This window comes from Ursus maritimus, unplaced genomic scaffold (genome assembly GCF_017311325.1).
Source record: "Ursus maritimus isolate PB19 unplaced genomic scaffold, ASM1731132v1 scaffold_5, whole genome shotgun sequence".
NCBI lineage: Eukaryota > Metazoa > Chordata > Mammalia > Carnivora > Ursidae > Ursus > Ursus maritimus.
Window position 1 is genome coordinate 14,346,728 of NW_024426663.1, and position 15,193 is coordinate 14,361,920.

The 15,193-nt window shown below is 36.8% G+C and overlaps 1 long non-coding RNA gene across 1 annotated transcript in view; it reads right to left on the bottom strand.

The window, feature by feature from the left end:
• LOC103672201 overlaps positions 1-15,193 on the bottom strand; it is a 45,860-nt gene that overhangs the window by 16,935 nt on the left and 13,732 nt on the right. Inside the window, exons 3-4 of the long non-coding RNA XR_571114.2 lie at positions 11,583-11,695; positions 3,592-3,639 (exon numbers count right to left, since the gene is read on the bottom strand). This is a non-coding gene — a long non-coding RNA (uncharacterized LOC103672201). The remainder of the gene's footprint in view (positions 1-3,591; positions 3,640-11,582; positions 11,696-15,193) is intronic.

The window sequence follows — 15,193 nt, forward strand, 5'->3', positions numbered from 1 at the left end:
ATTTTCAGCAGGAAATGAAGCCCTTCACCCTAACCCCACAAGAGTTATTTATCAAAAGCCATCCTAAAATCATCTACATCTTGACCTCTTCAACCCAAGTTTCCCAGAAATCATTAAACCATCATTTCCTAGCTTATCTAGAGCAGAGCTACCTTTCTGCTCCACCACCATGACTGCACGATCACTGGGGAAGTAGTGTGGGCGATGTCTTGAGGAAAGAAGGGGCAAGAGGTGACACCTGTTCTACTTCCTTTTCCCAGCCACCCTGAAGCAAAAGTTGGGCTATGTCTGAAAATTTTCCAGAGACTTCCTTCTACCAGCATGGTTGCCACATAGAGACTGAGGGATGATTAGTGTGTGTGTCAACTTGGCTATGCTATAGTACCCAGTTTTTTAATCAAACACTGATCTAGATGTTGCTGTGAAAGTATTTTTGTAAATGTGCTTAATATCTACAATCAGTTGACTTTAAGTGAAGGAGATTACCATCAATAAGGTGAATGGGCCTCATCAATCAATTGAAGGCCTTAAGAGCAAAAACTGAGGTTTCCAGGAGAAGAAGGAATTTGCCTCAAGACTGAAACTTCAGCAACTATCTGAGTGTCCAGCCTGTAGGACACTTGTCAGTCCCCACAATCTCATAAGCCAAATGCCTGAAAACAAATTTAGTTAGTTAGTTGTTAGTTAGTTAGTTATTATACATATTGGTTCTGTTTCACTGCAGAACCCTGACTGATACAGAGCCTNATTCCATTCCTGCTCCTTCCTAATGAAATTATATACTGTGTATTAAGAGGAGGAGTAATGAATAGATACACCCATTCATGTTGAAGTACAGTTCTAAGAACTACCCTTAAACTTGGGAGGATTCCTGGAGAAAACCAGAACATAGCTGTCTCCCATGTTTGGCTATGTACACATGGGGACCACTGCACTGGATGCCTTTTGTATACCTTTATTTTTGCCTCATTTTAAATACGTAATTGTATTTGTACTACAGGCAAGGTCTCACAATTCTGCCTCAGTGTTTTCACAAATAAATATTTATGGTAGAATAAGATTTTTTGTTATATGAATCCACAATCTTTGACAATATGACATACATCTTGGCACTTGGGCATTTCATTTCAACAGTGTTTAGGTTTGGATGTATTGATATAATTACACTTAATTAGATCATTCAAGGTAATTGAAAATCAGTAATTCTTTAAAGATGCAGAAAACATTTCCCAGAAAATTTTGCACAAAATTTAAAAACTTCTGAATTGTGAAAACTGGAAAATGCTAACCAAGGACTTGTAAATAATACTAGCTTGAAACAACTGAACAAGAGGGCTCTTTAGGCATAAAGCTGGTTTCTTGTGGCATGCTTTTAGAATCCTAAATACTGAGAGGCATCTATAATTTTTTAAATTATTCTTTTGTGTAGAAAAAGTTCCATCATGTCAACTAATTTTTCATCATAGAGTGTTTAGAAATTTCAGAAAGCATGCAGTTATATTGACCAAGCTCTCTCCATTCATTCTATGAGATGAAAGTTAGTAATGATTCTTAGTTGAACAATCTCACTTCCCTGTTCTATAGTAGGTTATACACTTTCTAGGTTTGTATCAGTTTATATTAAAAAAAACAGGAAAAAATACTAGATTATAACAATATAGGCAATAAAATCCTAATTCAATTAAAATCTATATCACAAATTTTTAAATATAAACTTCTGACTAAGCTTAGTATTATCTAGGGTAATTGAATTAAATCTCTCTCTTTTTAAAGATTTTATTTAATATTTGACAGAGAGAGAGAGCGTGCACACACAGCAGAGGGAGAGGGAGAAGCAGACTCCCCACTGAGTAGGGACCTGATGTGGGACTCGATCCCAGGACCCTGGAATCATGACCTGAGTGAAAGGCAGACTTAACTGACTGAGCCACCCAGGCACCCTAAATATCTCTCTTTTGAAAACAGAATGTGAAACAAATGCAGTAATGGTAGTTGACTAAAGGACTGATATTTACAACCATTTCCACTTTGGAGATGTGTTATAAATCTGCTGCTTATTTTTATCAACATTCATTCTGCTAAGTTCTCAGAGCCCTAGTAAAAAAAAAAAGAGGATATACCTAATTTCCAAGCAGGTACTAGCTTATAATTGAATCAAAAAAATAATATTATTTCTCATATGGGAACCAATATATCATAGTGGTTAAGTCAACCAGATCTGGTTATAAACCCTACCTCCACCATTTTCCTGCTGTGTGACTGCCAAATTAACCATTCTAGGCTTCAGTTTCTTCATATGTAAAACAGGGATAGTAAGCTTACTCACTAAGTCATTGTAATGACAAAGTTTTATACATATATATTTTAAAATAACTGTACACACACACACAGGCACTTAGCATGACACTTGACAAGTAGCACACGCTCTATAAATGGTACACAACATCCTATTTTAGAAATTGCCTTTACTCAAAATCATTAAAATTCTATTCTAAAAAAAGTATCTTCTTTTTCAATATATTTAAAATCTAACTAGCATTTAAAATATCTATTTACATTAATGCTCACTATGAAACATAAAACATAAAAGTTTATTGTGTAGTTTTTTAGTGATAAGCAACAGAAATGGACAAAAGGAGAAAATGATTTTTTGGGTATGAGATAGCCCCAGAAGCCTTGGAAAAGATCAGGAGTCAGGCAGTTCCGGGGGTCTAAATAGCAGAAGCTAATGACTTTTTTTCCCCCTTCAGGATTTTGCTACTACAATGATTCCATTCCAATTATTTCAGGCGTTTTGTCACTAGACAATAGATAACATCTAATTGGTCTAGATCTGTTGAGAAAAAGTAGATCTTTAGCTATAGTTTCACTGGGCTTTGCTGCCAAAGCAAAGTCCAAAGGCTATTACAGAGGAAGGAGAAACCAATGCCAATGAAAAAACAGATACCCTATATGTACAGAGGTATTGTCTTTTATTGTTCTTCAGAAATCATAGGCTCTGGTAACTCACCATAATACATATATTGGATAAATTATAAGGGTCAGGAACTTTGTGAATTCTTTAGTGTCCCCCCCACACACACACACACTAACGATAATAGTAGAGAACGTAGGATTGTGAGTAACCATGCAATAAGCTGACATCACCTGGAAGTGGTAATGACAAATTTCCATCTCCACTTGTACATTAGGAGTGCATTGGGAAAATCTGCTCTCCTGCCTTACCCCCTTTTTCCACCTTTACTAGTCTTTGCCACTTTGGTTTCTGAGAGTGGCAGGAATGGGAGCAGTATCTTCCAGTACAGTCACAAGATAGGCTTTGGAAGTAAAGAATCAGAGGTACCCTGAACCTCCACAGGCACCCAAGCTCATCTGTTGACACTGGAAGTATACTAGTGATGCTAATCTACTTTATACTTCTGATGGATGGTAAAATGATGGAATACAAATACTATCTAATTTAGACTCTGTTTAACTTCTCAATTACAGTGAAGTGGAAACATTTCCAGTAGTAACAGATAATTAGAATTCTTTCTTCTTTGAAAAAACATCAGTAGGCTACTACAAGGAATTATAGCAATGTATACTTACCAAGTGGTGACTTACTTCAGGCTAATTTCTTTTAAGTTATGTATAATTCTAAAAAAAAAAAAACAAAAAAAAAACAAAAAAAAATGGTTAACATCTTCCCAAAATTTGCAGCAGAATGAAACCAGTATACTAGGTCAATGAATTTTTTTGTTAAAATTGTCAAAGGTACACTAAGAACAGAAAAGAAGTTACAAAGAACAAAAACTGCTATAAAAATACACTGAAACATCAGAGCAGGTGCCCTGCACACTTCAAAGTGTCCTCCTGAACTATATTGCATTATAGTATAATAATTGACATTTATAATAATGACCCTAAGCCCTTAAGAATTCTATTTAAGGTAAAAAGAATGTGATACATTTTAGAAAGATGTGCAAGAAAAAAATTCTTTTAAAAAGGCTGGATATAAAGGGGGTACATTTGGGGAATTTTTTAAATATAAAACATTTAAAATATATATATAATATTTAGCCCCCAAGACTCTGGATAATGTGGGTAACAACAGCAGCCAACACTGACTGAGGATGTATCATGTGCCAGACATTGTACTAGGTGCTTTAACTGGATAATCTCATTTAGTACTCACACCAGCCCCAAGATAGTTACTATTAATATCCCTATATTACACATAAGAAAACTAACAGAGTTATGTACTTATTCAAAGCCACTTTGTTAGTAAGGATAGGTGAGATTACAATAACACAACCCCAAAATCTCAGTAGTTTAAGACAACAGCTCCACCAATGGAGCATCTGTTGTCAGATATGAAGCTGGCTGCCATGCAGGGGGAAGAGAAAGATGGTGATTGATGCCCTGACTCCTTCGTAGAGGTCATGTGGCCATGACCTATTTCAAGGAAGAGAAGTACAAGCCTACCATGTGCGAAAAAGAGGAAACCAAAATATTGGTGAACAGCCCTACTGACTGTTGGGCACAATCACGTAACTAGAAAGTAGGGGAGGAGAGTTCAAACTCAGGCAACCAAAAAACAATGAGTTTAGAATAAAGACTAGAAAGGTCTCTAAGCTGTGTGTACCTACCAAGGAGAGTGATTAGGGGAAGACATCCTTTAGAGAGCTTTTGCTCTCCTTACAAAAGTGATCTTTAACAGATCTTGCTTAAATGTTGTCATGTTGGGGAAACCATAGTTTCAAGGCAAACTTGCCCTTTGTTCAAATCATGAGATTAACAGATATGTTTAACACCAATGGAAGCGGATGCCTGGGCAGCTCAGTTGGTTAAGTGTCCACCTTTAGCTCAGGTCATGATCCCAGGGTCCTGGGATCAAGTCTCACATTGGGCTCCCTGCTCATGGGGGAGTCTGCTCTTTCCTCTCCCTCTGCCCCTCCTCACTTTGTGCTCTCTATCACTGACTCTTGCTCTCAAACTCTCAAATAATAAATAAAATCTTAAAAAAAACACACACAATGGGAGCAATGCAGAATAGTCATTTTTATTTACTTTCCAGGTATCAAATGCCCCTTTTGCATTGTCTAGGGATAACACAAGTAGAATTCCTTTAAGACCAGAATTGTATGTTCAACAATAGTAACCACTGACATGGCACCATATCTATGCTTATTTAACCTAAGCAAGCCTCCTTATCAAGTAATTTGTACCTGGAAGTAAACAAAAGGAGGCTGATTCCTACTTTGTTCTTTTCATATTTCACATTAGGCTCTACTGGTTTATATCTCAAAATACTATTTCTGCACATTTTCCTTGGTAGCCTATATTGGGAAAAGTCGAATAAGCTCAACTTTATACTTAACAGATTTGCAAGAGTGTGTTGGATGTTTACATATTTTCTGCATGACTTCAATATAGGGAATTATTCCTTATGAAAGTCTTGCAGAAGAGAAGAAGGAAGAAGGAATAACAAGGAGATTAAGTACATAGGTATCTATATTTTCCACAGGACAAAGTAAGCAAAAGAACACAGTACCAGCAGCTAAATCACTTGGAGTAAATTTAAATAACTATCTTAGTTTTTATATTGGCCTTAGGATTTTTCAAAATAAGATGCATGTGGTTTTATTTTCCATATAAAATTAATTTATCCTATATAAACTTTAATATAAATTTTTGTAAAGTGAGACACATTCCACATTTTGTGGCTTAGCTCACATACTCTATGATCCATCTAAATAAAATTTCTCAATCTCTAACCAGAGTCAAAAAATTTAAGTTCTAGACTTAATTCTGATTGTGACTAAAGTAAGTGCTTAAAGGGGGCCTACTATTTTTACATCTTGTTTTCTTAGTCTGTATAATGGCAACAGGAATACATGGTGCCCCAAAACAAAGACTTATTGATTTATGATACTAATACCAAATGTTATATAGCTGAAAGGAGTATGCTAAGTTATAACAAAGTCTGAGGAGGACCTCTTATTCTCTGAGAAAGGCATGTATCATGTACTTGAGCCTAATCGACATGAGATGAGAAAATGTTAAAGAGAGATCTTACTTTACTTAAGAAACAAAATACAAATATACAGCAACAGTCACTTTACAGGCAATGCAATGGCACTAAATTCATATCTTTCAATACTTACTCTGAATGTAAATGGGCTAAATGCCCCAATCAAAACATACAGGGTATCAGATTGGATTAAAAAGCAGGACCTATCCATATGCTCTCTGCAAGAGACTCATTTTAGAACCAAAGACACCTCCAGACTGAAAGTGAGGGGATGGAAAATCATTTCTCATGCTAATGGACATCAAAAGAAAGCTGGGGTGGCAATCCTTATATCAGACAAATTAGATTTTAAACCAAAGACTGTAATAAGAGACAAGTAAGGACACTATATCATAATTAAATGGTCTATACAATAAGAAGATCTAATAATTGTAAATATTTATGCCCCTAACATGGGAGCAGCCAATTATATAAACCAATTAATAACAAAATTAAAGAAACACATCCATAATAATATAATCATAGTACGGCATTTTAACATCTCCCTCATTGCAACAAACAGATCATCAAAGCAGAAGGTCAACAAGGAAACAAGGGCTTTCAGTGACACATTGGACCAGATGGACTTCACAGATATATTCAGAGCATTCTGTCCTAAAGCAACAGAATACACATTCTTCTCGAGTGCACATGGAACATTCTCCAGAATAGATCACATCCCGAGTCACAAATCAGGTCTCAACTGGTACCAAAAGATTGGGATCATTCCCTGCATATTTTCAGAGCACAATGCTTTGAAACTGGAACTCAATCACAAGAGGAAAGTTGGAGAGAACTCAAATACATGGAGTCTAAAGAGCATCCTACTAAAGAATGAATGGGTCAACCAGGAAATTAAAGAAGAATTTTAAAAATTCATGGAAACAAATGAAAATGAAAACACAACTGTTCAAAATCTGTGGGATGCAGCAAACACGGTTCTAAGAGGGAAGTACATAGCACTACAAGCCTCTCTCAAGAAACCAGAAAGGTCTCAAATACACAAACTAACCCTACACCTAAAGGAGCTGGAGAAAGAACAGCCAATAAAGCCTAAACCCAGCAGGAGAAGAGGAATAATAAGGATTAGAACAGAAATCAATGAAATAGAAACCAAAAGAACAATAGAACAGATCAACGGAACTAGGAGCTGGTTCTTTGAAAGAATTAATAAGATTGATAACCCCCTGGCCAAACTTATCAAAAGAAAAGAGAAAGGACCCAAATAATAAAATCATGAATGAAAGAGGAGCGATCACAACCAACATTGAAGAAATACAAACAGTTGTAAGAACATATTATGAGCAACTATATGCCAACAAATTAGGCAACCTGGTAGAAATGGATGTATTCCCAGAGATGTATAAACTACCAAAACTGAAACAGGAAGAAATAGAAAACCTGAACAGACCCATACCAGCAAGGAGATTGAAGGAGTAATCAAAACCTCCCAACAAACAAGAGCCCAGTGCTGGGTGGCTTCCCAGGGGAATTCTGCCAAACATTGAAAGAAGAATGAATACCTATTCTTTGGAAGCTCTTTGAAAAAATAGAAATGGAAGGAAAACTTCCAAACTCTTTCTATGAGGCCAGCATTACCTTGATCCCCAAACCAGACAAAGACCCCAACAAAAAGGAGAATTAGAGACCAATATCCCTGATGAACATGGATGCAAAAATTTTCACCAAGACACTAGCCAATAGGATCCAACCGGACATTAAAAGAATTATTCCCATCACGACCAAGTAGGATTTAATCCTGGGCTGCAGGAGTGGTTCAACATCTGCATATCAAATAATGTGATAAACTATATAAATAAAAGAAAGGACAAGAACCATATGATCCTCTCAATAGATGCAGAAAAAGCATTTGACAAAGTACACCATCCTTTCTTGATTAAGACTCTTCATAGTGTGAATATCATAAAGACCATCTATGAAAACCATACCAATATCAAGAAAGGCCATAATCACGAATCATAAAACAATATCATAATATTCATATATGAAAAGCCCACAGTGAATATCATTCTCAATGGGGAAAAACTGAGAGCTTTTCCCCTAGGGTCAGGAACACGGCAGGGATGTCCACTCTCACCACTGCTGTTCAACATAGTATTAGAAGTCCTAGCCTCAGCAATCAGAAAACAAAAAGAAATAAAAGACATCCAAATTGGCAAAGAAGAAGTCAGACTCTCGCTCTTTGCAGATGACATACTCTATGTGGAAAACCCAAAAGACTCCACCCAAAATTGCTAGAACTCACACAGCAATTCAATAAAGTGGCAGGATATAAAATCAGTGCACAGAAATCAGTTGTATTTCTATACACAACAATGAGACAGAAGAAAGAGAAATTAAGGAGTCAATTCCATTTAGAATAGCACCAAAAACCATAAGATATCTAGGAATAAACCTAACCAAAGAGGCAAAGGATCTGTACTCAGAACACTATAGAACACTCAGGAAAGAAACTGAGGAAGACACAAAGAAATGGAAAAACGTTCCATGCTCATGGATTGGAAGAACAAATATTGTTAAAATGTCCAGGCTACCTAGGGCAATCTATACATTCAATGCAATCCCTATCAAAATACCATCAACGTTTTTCACAGAGCTGGAACAAATCATTGTAAAATTGGTATGGAACCAGAAAAGACCCCAAATAGCCAAAGGAATGTTGAAAAAGAAAACCAAAACTGGTAGCATCACAATTACGGACTTCAAGCTCTAATACAAAGCTGTGATCATCAAGACAGTATGGTACTGGCACAAAAACAGACACATAGGTCAAAGGAACAGAATAGAGAACCCAGAAATGGACCCTCAACTCTATGGTCAACTAATCTTTGACAAAGCAGGAAAGGACATCCAATGGAAAAAAGACAGTCTCTTCAACAAATGGTGTTGGGAAAATTGGACAGCCACATGCAGAAAAATGAACTGGATCATTTTCTGACACCATACACAAAAATAGACTCAAAATGGATGAAGGACCTCAATGTGAGGCAGGAATTCATCAAATTCCTAGACAACACAGGCAGGAACCTCTTCAACCTCGGCCACAGCAACTTCTTGCTAGATATGCTTCCAAAGGCAAGGGAAACAAAGGTAAAAAATGAACTATTGGGACTTCATCAAGATAAAAAACTTTTGCACAGCAAAGGAAACAGTCGACAAAACCAAAAGACAACTGACAGAATGAAAGAGGATATTTGCAAACGACTTATCAGATAAAGGGCTAGTATCCAAAATCTATAAAGAACTTCTCAAACTCAACACCTAGAGAACAAATAATCCAATCAAGAAATGGGCAGAAGACATGAACAGATATTTCTCCAAAGAAGACATCCAAATGGCCAACAGACACATGAAAAAATGTTCCACATCATTCGGCTTCAGGGAAATACAAACCAAAACCACAATGAGATACCACCTCACACCAGTCAGAATGGTTAGAATTAACAAGTCAGGGAAGGTTGTGGAGAAAGGGAAACTCTCTTACACTGTTTGTGGGAATGCGAGCTGGTGCAGCCACTCTGGAAAACAGTATGGAGGTTCCTCAAAAAGTTGAAAATAGAGCTACCCTATGACCCAGCAACTGCACTACTAGGTATTTATCCCAAAGATACAAATGTAGTGACCCGAAGGGGCACCTGCACCCCAGTGTTTATAGCAGCAATGTCCACAATAGCTAAACTACGGAAGGAGCCCTGCCTGATGTCCATTGACGGATGAACAGATAAAGAAGATGTGGTATATATAATTGATAAAAAAGGGGACAGCATCATTGACTAAAATTCTAAGCTCCTAAAAGCTTGTAAGTTAAGAATTAAAACAGAAAACTTAAAGAGAAGGCGGAAAAAAAATAATGATGGCCCCCAAATTGAGAGAGTACAAAACCAAGAAGGCAATGACATGCCTGTGAATAGGTGTGACAGACACTGTTTTGACAACAGAGTTGTGCGTCCTCTGTGCATGATATACAGTACAGGAAAAATAAGATAAGTAAAACCTGGTGTCTGCCTTCAAAAGTTGGAGGGTACAAAATATAAAAGCTCATTACCTCATTATACTGAGGCAGTGAATAAGTGTAATGTGTGGTTCAGATGTATATGCAGCATAGAGCTCTGGACTTGGTTTCAAATTTCTAACTTGCTGTATACAAAGAATGAGTATAGCATTCTGGTAAGTGCTTGAGCTGTGGATTTAGACAAATGTATCAGGGTTCAATCAGAGAAAGAGAACTAGTAGGAGATTTTATATTAAGAGACTTATTACAAAGAACTGGCTTGTGTGATTACGGGAGATGGCGAGGCAAGTCTGAAATCCATAGGGCAGAACATCAGGAAGGGCAGGCTGCAACTCTCAGGCAGCTGACGCTGCAGTCCTCAGGCAGAATTTCTTCTTCAGGGAAGCTTCAGCTCTGCTCTTCTGGCCTTTCAACGGACTGAGTTAGGCCCATGTAGATTATCTAGGATAATCTCCTTTACTTAAAGTCATCTGATTAGGGACTTTAATCACATCTACAAAATACCTTCACAGCAACACCAAGGCTAGTGTTTCACTGAATGTTACAGTGGGAACTGAAGTCTACCCAAGTCGACACATCAAACTGACCATAATAACAAACCTGGATTAAGTGGCCACCTCTATTACTTCCTAGCTATATGGCCTTAAGAAAGTTTCTAAATTTCTTTAAATCCTACTTTATCATCTGTAAAGCTGTAAGAGCAACTGTTCATAGAATTGTTGTGAAGATTAAATGGGTCCATGTAAAGTGGGCCTAGCAATGTGCCTGGTATATAGTAAGTACTCAGTAAATATTACTCATTATCATCATCATCCTCACGATATATCTGGGTGATATTGAGCAAGTCAACCCCTTTCGCTAAGCTTCAGTTTCCTCATCTGTATTATTACCTATAATTCACAGGAGTGACATGAATATTAATGAATGTATATTAGAGGTGACATTTTTAATTGTGCCAAAGGTATGTTATCTGCTTAGCAAATTATAGACACTTACACATATTTTCCAAAACCCATTTTAAAAAACACATCTTCTAAAAATTCAACCAACAGTTATAACCACAGAAGTTCAAAAGTGAGTTGAATTCATAATGGTTTCTTATATATCTTAATACATATTCAGGTTGATAAGTGGAAATTCACCTGACTCCCATAGGTACAGTCAAATACACACCAACCCACCCCCCCACACAATTTATAGATTATTTTTTATGAAAGCTATCAAAACAGGACATGTCAGGAAAAATATTTTAGGGTATTATACTAGTATTAATTTAATTATACCTTTATTTTAAAAGTAATTTTAGAGAAGTTATGGTTTAGCAGTCTTAGCCTGGAGTAAGTCTACTTAAGTTAGAATCCCAGCTCCACTGCTTTCTAGCTGAATGAAATCAGACAAGTCACTCAGCTTCCCTCCACATCAATCTCCTCATCCTTAAGATGAGGGTAGTAACAGTACTTCACAGGATGTTGCGAGGATTTAAGAAGCTGATACCTATAAAGTGCTGGGGACTTCCTGGTATATAGGTGTCAGCTCTCTGAAAATATCCTTCATGTCCTCCTGGAATGTCAGTAGGATGGCTTCCTGTGTGAAATATTACACTGGTCCTGCAGATTAAAGGAAAATGCTGTTAGATAATTACCATATCTCTTACCAATTAAAATTCATGTGTTCCCCTAAGAAAGACACTTTGACAGTAGCTATTCCATCTGTATACATCTTCCTTTTCTTGAGAATTTATCCCACAGATATATTTATATTGCAGCAAAAGATAGAAAACAAGTGACCATCAATAAGAGACTGTATTCTCTTTTACTATGGTATACAACACAGCTGTAGAAAGGAATAAAGAAGCTTTCTATATACTGATACACAAATATATCTAAGATAGCAGATGAAAAAAGCAAAGCATAAAACTGTGTAAAATGGTGGAAAGGGGAGCCAAGATTATATATTCTTGTCTGTTCGCATTTACATAAAGAAACTCTAGAAGGATACAAAAGAAATCAATCAAGTGGGCGTGCTTTTTTTTCAATTAAATATTTTACTTATTTATTTGTCAGAGAGGCAGAACACAAGCAGGGGGACGGGCAAAGGGAGAGGGAGAAGCAGGCTCCCTGCTGAGCAGGGAGCCCGGCATGGGGCTCCATCCCAGGAACCCCAGGATCATGACCAGAACCGAAGGCAGATGCTTAACTGACTGAGCCACCCAGGTGTCCCTCAAGTGGGCACCTTGTGGTGGTAGGACATTGGATAGGACCCAGGTGAACAGGAAACAGGTCATGGAGCAAAATATTTCACTATATGCCTTTTTATATTTTTATTTTTGAATGATGTGAATGTGTTTCCTATTTAAAAATACATTTTTATAAAAGTCAGTGGTACCTGTTGTATCACAAAAATGCTGTGTCACAGACAACATCAAGACTTAATAATTATTTCTTCTTCAAGATCTACAGGTCAGCTGAGACTCAGCTGATCCAAGCTGGGCTCTATCAACCGGCTCTGCTTCTCATTAACATCTGTAGGTCTGTTCCCCGTGGTTCTCATTCTCCTTGAACCAGCAGAAACAGAAGCACAGATGACTAGTGGAAGCATACAAGCCCTCTTAAGCCTTAGGCTGAAAAATGACACAACTGCTGTTCATATGTCATTAGCCAGAGCAAGTTAAGGATTGAGGAAGTATCCTATGCTCACAACGAAGCCATGGCAGGAGTGCAGATGCAGGGAGAGGCCCATGATTCAATCTATCACACCTGTTAGTAACTACAGACATCCTGAATATTCTAAAACTAGAACTGTGAATCACAGGTCTAAGGAGTAGCAAAAAGCAGGCATAACTTTCCTGAAGTTTGAATACTCTATGAATGTCATGTCTTGTCTTGACAATTATGTCATCACTGTCCATCTGGATCATTAATGGAATCAAATTAAATGAAATGGAAGACAAACTTATGAACTCACAGGCCCAGAAGAGACTTTGGACCACACTTTAACCAACACATTTTACAGATTAGGCAATTGAGACCTAGAAAAATTAAGTACAGTTAGGATATACAAGAAACTGTAAGTTAAGTTGAGCAAGCACATAAAAAAAAAAAAGTTGAGCAAAAACAAGAAGCACTAAAAAAGAGCTGTAAGCCCTAAAATATAACTACTATTTATTTGGGGTAAAGAACAATTATAAAAATCTTAAGTGGTACATCGAAGAATTTGTTAAATGCAGGACCTACTAGATTGATTGAAGTTCCTTACAGTCCAGGTGACGGGCTGAGCCAGGAAATAAAGAGGGAAAACCGCAGTAACATTAACTACAAATAGCACCCACAATCATAAATCAGAACAGATTTCATGCATACAAAGGAATTATGATTTAGAGATAGCTCTCAAACATACATGAATAATAAAACTGTATATTACATTTTTTATTTTGAAAAATTTTATTAGATTTTTTTAACTTAAAGGATTTCAAGTGTATACAAAAAAATAAATCTCTGTCTTTTACCAGACACCTGATCCACCTGCCCCCCAGAGTAAAATACTGTTAGTAGTTTCTTACGTATTTCCCCATAAATGTACTATGTTTATAAAGATAAAAATACAGGGCATTTGCATCTTAACTATGTATTTCTGAAGACCTGGCATAATTCAATACATATTTTCCCAAAGGACTGTTAAAGTATAATGAGTACTATTTTTTTTTCCAGTTCAAGTGACAATGGCATTAAAAACGATTTATAATTCACTAGTCCTACTAGCTTGAAAAATTACGCAACTCTTAACTAATTCCTTTTAATTTGGGGAAACTCACAATATTTTATTTACATGGAAATGCAAAGGACATAGAATAGCCAACAGTCTAGAAGAACAAAGTTGGCAGAGTCACATTACCTAATTTTTGAGACTTACAGTATAGCTATAGTCATTAAGACAATATGGTACAGTGTGGCATGGGTAAAACGATAGGTGAATAATGGAACAGAACACAGATATTTTTTATAGTTTTCTCACATTAATAATTGTGATTGAGCTGACAATTCTCTAAAATGACTTAATCTTTTTCATATTTATCCATGTCAGCTTCACCCTCACTTTGCTCAGCTAATGATCTGGAGCAAATATTGGACTTCACATTTATCACTACTACATTGTATCTTTTTTTTTTAAGATTTTATTTATTTATTTGACAGAGAGAGAGAGAGCCAGTGAGAGAGGGAACACGAGCAGGGGGAGTGGGAGAGGAAGAGGACCAGGGAGCCCGATGCCGGGCTTGATCCCAGGATCCTGGGATCACGCCCTGAGCTGAAGGCAGACGCTTAATGGCTGAGCCACCCAGGCACCCCTACTACATTGTATCTTATTAGTTGATGCTCTTCTTTTTAGCTAAAATCTTTCTGGATTTTCACTCTGTAATATATTCTAATATATTCTCTATCTCTTCATGCTTCTTATTGTCTATGAATTTGGTAATCACATTTTTTAGCACTCTTTTGGTTATAATAAGTAAAGATTCAATTAAAACTGACTAAGCCAAAGAGGAAATGTATTGGCTTTACAATCAAAAAGTCCAGGGTAGATTCAGATACAACAGAATCCAGGTAATCAAATAATACCACCTGAGTACTCTTCCTCTCTCAGCATCATTTTCCTCTTTATGGACTCCAGCTTTGTCCCAATGTTTCAGCAAAAGACTTAAGCCTATCTCTCATTGGCCTGAAATGACTCATATGTCCATCTCAGAACCAATCACTGTAGTCAGGAGATATAGTTCTCTGATTGTCCTCATCTGAATATCACATTCACTCCTGGAGCCATGGATGAAGTAAACCTCCCTTCAATTGCATGGACTGGCGAGTGAAAATGGGGAAAGGTGATTTCCCAGGGAAAACAAGGCACTATAATCAGGTTGTAGGGGGATGGACACCATAGAAAGGAAAAATAAGATATTTACATTACTGTATTCATCTAGATTGCTGACAAAAAAAAAAAAATGCTGGACATGGCCAAATGAAAGGATAACTAAAATGCTTACAAACAAAAAGATATTGTCTCCAAAAAATATCTATTTTTATATTTGATTTTAAAGTATGGTGCCAGGAGAAATA